Raw genomic sequence first — 7,225 nt, 5'->3', positions numbered from 1 at the left:
AGGATCTTCAAAGTACGATGCAAGGAGTCCTAAATGCGCTAGCGGTCTCTAACGTCTGCACGGACAGCTGGGGAAGCTGCGCTTCCAAATTGCCGAAGTTGAGCCGGGCGTTGTGGGTAGCGTCCGTAACGGAGAAAAAAGAGGTGCCGCCCTGGAAGGAAATCGACTCCTTCCTCACTCAGTGCTATCTGACGCTCGAGGCTATTGAGAGCGACCCTTCCACCTCACGAGGGGCTACGAATCCGCCACCCTCCAAAGGCGTCCAAAATCCACCCACCTCTCGAAACCACTCCAATCCATTCCGTTTCGCAAGGCAGTCCGACGCCAAACAAGGTTCACTCTTTCAATACCCAAGTGAGTCCGAAGAAGCGAACGTGTGACCTCTGTTCCAAAGAGAATCACCCGATTCGAGTTTGTCCCCGCTTTCTCAACATGTCCGCTGATGCACGTTCCAGCTGCATTAAAAAAAGCAGCTTGGCCTAAATTGCTTCGCAAGAAGTCATCTGCTTCGCGACTGCTCCAGCAGCCACAATTGTTCCACTTGTGGGGCCAGGCATCACACGCTTCTGCATCGTGTCGCTCCTTCATCCGGCGTAACGGCTTCGACATCCGCCCAAACCCCAGCTCATCCGAATCTCAGCCCAACGTACAGAACTTTTCGCCTCCAGCACAAGTACCGTTCTTCTGGGCACGGCACTCATTAATATTTGCCACCTGGGGTCCAATTTCCCTGTCCGCGCACTGATTGACTCAGGCTCCGAAGCGACGTTCATCACTGAACGTCTCTTTAACATTATTAAGCTACCGTTCGAAGCCATACAGGCTCAAGTCGCAGGTTTAAACCAAACCGTAGCGGCTAAGGCACAAAGGCGCTGTCACTTCATGATCGGGGCCGCCTCCAGGCCTGGCCTCAAGATCGAGACCATGGCATATGTTCTGCCTCAACTAGCAGATAACCTACCCTCATATCTGATACCGCAGCACTTCTTGGACGAGCTTCCAAACCTCCCGCTGGCAGACCCCTCCTTCCACCGAAGCTCGCAGATTGATGTGCTTTTAGGCGCTGACATCCTTCCTTCTATTCTGTTGAGCGGCTTCCGGTCTGACATTTGCGGCTCGCTGCTGGGACAAGAGACCATCTTCGGATGGGTCCTATCCGGTCCGGTATCAGCTGACTCGACTCGGACGGTTTTCGCCTTCACCACGAAGCTCTCGTTAGATTCGGATGTCCGACTCGTGAAGCTTCTCACCAAATTCTGGGAAGTGGAGGACCTTCTGGGGAGACCGACGAGTGAGTCAGATTCTCTGTGCGAGGAAAACTTCCGCCAGACCACTAAACGAGCCCCCGATGGGGGCTAAAAACTCAAAGAGCAGTACGACGCCGTTATCCAGGAATATTTAGAGCTAGGCCACATGACAGCGGTTACACCCAGTCATGACTCCGGCCATTACTACCTTCCACATCACGCCGTGTTCAAACCCGAAAGCACCACAACCAAACTGCGCGTGGTCTTCAACGCCTCCAGCCCGTCTTCCAACGGGAAAAGCCTCAACGACACATTGCATTCGGGGCCAGTCCTTCAGTCTGACTTGACCATGCAAATCCTGAGGTGGCGAGCCTTCCGCTATGTCTTCAATGCCGACATCAGCAAGATTTACCGCCAGATCCAAGTGTCTTCCCAACACAAGCCCCATCAGCGAATACTCTCTCGCGACCGTAATGGGGACGTGTGTGACTACGAGCTTGCCACTGTCACCTTTGGAGTCAATTGCGCACCGTACCTCGCCCTTCGCGACATTAATCAACTCGCACAAGAGGTTCGCCCACAGTTGCCAATGGCAAGCGACATCCTGTAGAGCTACATGTACGTGCACGACGTGCTGGCTGGTGCTCACACTCAGTCGCAGGCAATTTCCGCCATTTCAGAATTACGCAAAGCACTCGACTCCGCAGGATTTCCACTCCGAAAGTGGACAGCGAAACACAAGGGCATACTGCGCGACATTCCGGTCGACCACCTACTTCGCTAAGACATTGGGGATCCGATGGCAAGCCAGTGCTGATGAATTCTTCTTTGCTCCTCCCGAAGTACTTCAGCGGGAGTCCTGTACGAAGCGCAATGTGCTATCGCAGATTGCGCAGCTGTTCGATCCAGCGGGATGGCTTGCCCCCTTTGTTATCCAAGCCAAAATGTTCATACAGGAAATTTGGCTAAGAGAGTTAGGGTGGGATGACGTCCTCCCTAGCGATCTATCTCAAACCTAGGAGACGTTCCTGAAAAGTTTTCCGGCCATCCAGGATATCCGCATTCCGCTGTGATTGCACGTTTGTCCAATGGCCAAGGTGCAGATACATGGCTTCTGCGACGCGTCACAACGTGCCTATGGGGCAGCGATTTACATCCGAGTTGAGCGACCGCATGGCATTGTCTGTGCCCTTCTCACAGCTAAAACCCGCGTGGCCCCCGTGAAAACGGTTTCCTTGCCTCGACTCGAACTGTGCGGAGATGTCCTTCTGACAGAGCTTTCCGAGGCCATCCTTCCTCAACTGCCACTGGACACCAGCCAAGTATCCTTCTGGACCGATTCCACGGTTGTGTTGGCCTGGCTGAACAGACCTGCATGCGATTGGACCATTTTCGTGGGCAATCGAGTAGCCAAAATCACTCTATGTTGGCCCAGCGAGCGATGGAGCCACGTCCGATCCGAGGACAATCCAGCCGACCTGGCCAGTCGAGGGCGAGGACCCACTGACCTGGTCGGAAGTGATATGTGGTGGCATAGCCCTGCTTGGTTGCGTGGTCCAAAATCGGAGTGGCCATGTCCGCGGGACTCAGTCCTTGAGACTGACCTGGAGAAGCGAGTCGTCAAGGTACACCATGCCACCAGCAGCGCCTCCGATATCCTCAGCCGTTTCTCCGAACTCGGGCGCGCTCTGCGCGTGATCGCCTACGTTCGGCGGTTCACCCAGCGAGTTAAAGGGCAGACGACCCATGTCTCCGAGGAGCTGAACGGAATGGAGGTCGCTGCCGCTCTCCAAGCGGTCACACTGACAACCCAACGCTTCCATTATGCTGGGGAGCATCGGTGCCTGCTAAACAAGCAGCCACTCCCTACTACGAGTTCTCTTCAGAATCTTAATCCGTTCCTTGACCAGAACGGAGTCATGCGGGCATGTGGCCGAGTCCAAGCCTCGGCGTCCATGTCCTACAACGAGCGGCATCCAATCCTGTTGCCACCCGCATGTCTCCTGGTTCGCCTGCTGGTTCGATTCACCCATCATATATCGCTACATGGTGGGAACCAGCTGGTCATCCGCCTTATCCGGGCAATATACTGGATCGTAAGAGTAAAAGGAGGCCATCGTAAGCGACTCCAAACCCAACTAATGGGCGACCTTCCTGCCTCACGAGTCACATTCTCCAGGCCGTTCACATACACCGGAGTCGACTTCGCCGGCCCCTTCGACGTGAAAAGTTTCACAGGTCGCGCATGTCGCATACGTCCGATTTATCCACCGACACCTTCCTAGCCGCCTTCGCTCGTTTCGTCGCGAGACGATGGTGTCCTCATGAAGTTCAATCCGACAACGGCAGGTATTTTGTCGGCGCGTCCCGCTCTCTGGCTGTGGAGCTTCTCGAGGCCATTCGCACTCGGACTTCTGCGGTGTAAAGCCAGCAGGGGCTATCGTGGCGGTTTATCCCTCCCGGAGCCCCACATATGGGGGGCTTGTGGGAAGCAGGTGTGAAGAGCTTCAAGGCTCTGTTCCAACGGTCGATGTGTACGTCCAAACACACATTATAGGAGTTGGCGACTGATTGGTGGTCCGCTATTATCCGTGGCAGAGCCAGAAATATAAGCGAGCGCCTCCTCCATCCTAAACCGCTGGCACATTGTCAAGGCTCTCAACCAGCAATTCTGTTCGCACTGGAAGACAGAGTACCTGCGAGAGTTGCACAAGCGTAACAAATGGCAGCATCCGACAAGCGACCTCGAGGTTGGAGATTTGGTGGTGATCAAGGAGAAGAACATCCCCGCTCAGGAATGGCGTCTCGACCGTGTACAGAACGCGCCTGGAGCCGATGATAAGGTCCGTGTGGTAGACCTTCTCACGGTTCGCGGCCTTATCAAGAGACCGATCACGAAGGTGGTTCTGCTGCCTATGGAATCGGAGGTCCTTTCCACCTACTCTCGCGTAGGCTCCGATTCATAAGACTCCGTCCTTTTGTTATGCTTAAATCCAGCTTAGCTATCCGTATCAGTATCCATATGCCAACCCGTGCCAGCTCTTTATTAATGCTTCGTTGACTCCTTTCTTTCATCCTAGTTTTTTCCGGAAGGCAGATATGGCCCCTCAAACTTCCTCACGGTCCCTATCCAGCCGCAGGTCGGATCGCACACTTGCACGAGGTAATACCTCCTTCCAATGCCGAGTGTGTCCAGGAGTACTGAGGAACTGCCGAAAATTTATCCGCTTGAGCGTCGAGAAGAGACTCCGAGCCGTCCTCCTACATAAATATTGCTCAAACTGCCTGGCTCACGAGCACTCGGGCAAGGACTGCCGCAGTGGAGACCTGTGTAAGGTGTGCACGCGCAACCACCACACGCTGCTCCACCTGCCCGGGACTCGGCGCCCTGCCGGCTCCTCTTCGGCACCGTCGACTTCACCTCCGTCTTCCCGCGCCGATCCACGCCCTCGTCTTTCGGTCAGCCGCCCTGTCATCGGAAGTCCAGCCCCGACAGCAAACTCCTTGCTCCAACACCGGAGCATCAACGTCCTCCCGACGGCACTGGTGGTCCTCGCAGTGCAGCAAGGCACTAAGGTGATGAGTGCGCTGATCGATCCCTGCACGCCTGTCAGCTGCATCGACGCCGAAGTGGTTGAAGTTGCCCACCACCTGCATCGGGGACGAGAAGGTGTGTACCGCCATGATCCGGGCTAAGACAGGAGACTTCCAAGTGGAGGCCGTCTTCAAAATCGAGCCCCGTCTGCGCGTCCGTACGCCGATCCGTCCACTGAGCGACACCGTCCGTGCTCGCTTCGACGACTTGAAGTTGGCCAACGAGCAGTTCCACAAGCCGACGACCATCTTGCTCGTCTTGGGTGCAGATATGTATCCAAGGGTCATTCAACCTGGATTTCTCGCCCGCGCAGACGGCCTTCCCGTGGCTCAAAGCACGGTGTTTGGATGGATCGTGTCTGGTGCGTGCACGCAGACTTAAGAGAATTTTTGCAAACCTGCAAGGGGGGGAGAATGTTCAGAGTGAAGACGGCGCTGGCGGGGCAACCGCTCTGTGGGCATTCCAGCCACACATCGCTGTTAGCGTTCCAGCTACACAAGCGGTCGCCCTCGCTCTCGTCCTCGTACTTAAGAGCATTTTTCCCCCCGGCGACGCGCTCTCGCGCGCATACCCCCCACGCTTGGGATCCCGCCCACGCTCCCGCTCTCGTTGCCGACAGCCCTCGGCATGCGAAGGGAGTTTGAATCTACGTAAAGATCCTCGCCTGTGGCACCTCTGAGAAGTCACAAGGGGGCGAGTGGGCGGGTGGAACGGCAGAGATCTTCCACAGAATACCTGGGCAGTCGCCGGGCGGCACCTTTGGGAACATACTGCTCTACGGGGGGTGGGGTACGAGCAGAGATTCCCCAAGGAATACCTTGGCATTCGCCGGGCGGCACTCTTGAGAAGAGAATGCGACGGGGAGCAGCAGCGATCCCCCAAAGAATACCTGGGCAGTCGCCGGGCGACACCATTGGGAAGATACTGGTCTACGGGGGGTGTGGTACGAGCAGAGATTCCCCAAGGAATACCTTGGCATTCGCCGGGCGGCACCCTGGGGAAGAGAATGGTGTATGCGACGGGGAGCGGCAGCGATCCCCCAAAGATTCCTAGGCAGTCGCCGGGCGGCACCTCGGGGAAGATACTGGTCTGCGGGGGAAGGGATACGTGCATAGATCGACAGAGGATGCCTGGGCAATCGACGGGCGGCACCTCTGGGAAACTACAGGTCATGGAGCGGGGAAACCGGCAGAGATCGACAAAGGATGATGACGCGCTGGTAGTTATTTAAGTGTCGTTTATTTATTCTTCTTTTCTCCCGCTTAACCGCACCGCTCTGCAGCCAGCCAGGGGCTGCTGCCGTTGCCATGGTTTCTGTCGCTCTCGGCTCTGCTCTCCCGCTCTCTGGTTTCGGCGATATCGTCATTGTTCTATTGGTCTCTCTCTCTGTGCTGATGTTGGTGGTTGAGCTTTCGCTCTCTCTCGCTTGGCGGAGCTTTATGCGTTTGTGTCGAATCTGTGCAGCTTTCACCCGACGACGTTCTATCAGTGTTCCCCGATCAATCACTGTTCTTTTCCCTCCCGTCAAAAGTCACGAGACCGAGCTTGTACTTAATATAATACATTTTGATAAATGCTATGAGGGCTCACTTACTTACTAATAAATTCAGGGAATGCAGTCACTTAACCTTAACTTAGTAATCAACATAAAACAATTAATAATAAAAATAATAGTAAATAATAATTAAATAATAAAAAAGGATCCATTCTTGGAAAAAAAAAATTGTGGGGGAGCGTCTGCTTTTTTTACAGTGTACCAATAACAATTTTCAACTATGAAAGGACACATTTCATTTTTTTTTTAATATCGCACAAAAAATCCTTAATTTTGCATTTGAAAGCCATTTTGGCTGTTTCGGTATTTTGCCTTCCTTGCCTTCCTTATGCACATTAAGGATATTTTTAATATTCTCCGACAAGATAATCTAATTTACTATTACACAGATGGTAAAAATCAAATATTCACCTTAAACAGGTAGAGGCAAAAAGATACTGACCCGGCTGTAGAGTTGACCACGGACGGCTTCAGCATCAGTGTCTGCTGGGCTTTCAATTAATAGGCCTTTAAATGTGGCTCCATACTCTCCTATGCATACTTGCATCATAAAATTGTTTAGATAACAGCATGCCGTAGTTACATTTTGCGCTCTGTTTGGGCCACAACTGGCACTAGTTACAAAACACAGCTGATTCATCAGAGTGACCAAGCACGTTTTAGGTGCATGGTCACACTGTTTTAGTTATTTTACACACACACTAGCCAATTCCTGACAGGGATTTTACGGAATGCTGGAGACAGACCTTTAAAGTAACAACTATATATATATATACAGGGCCTATATATATTAATAACTATATATATATACTTATCTAACTAAAAATA

Source organism: Drosophila obscura, unplaced genomic scaffold (assembly GCF_018151105.1).
Source record: "Drosophila obscura isolate BZ-5 IFL unplaced genomic scaffold, ASM1815110v1 contig_58, whole genome shotgun sequence".
NCBI classification, from domain to species: Eukaryota; Metazoa; Arthropoda; class Insecta; order Diptera; family Drosophilidae; genus Drosophila; species Drosophila obscura.
This window is presented reverse-complemented; position numbering follows the sequence as displayed.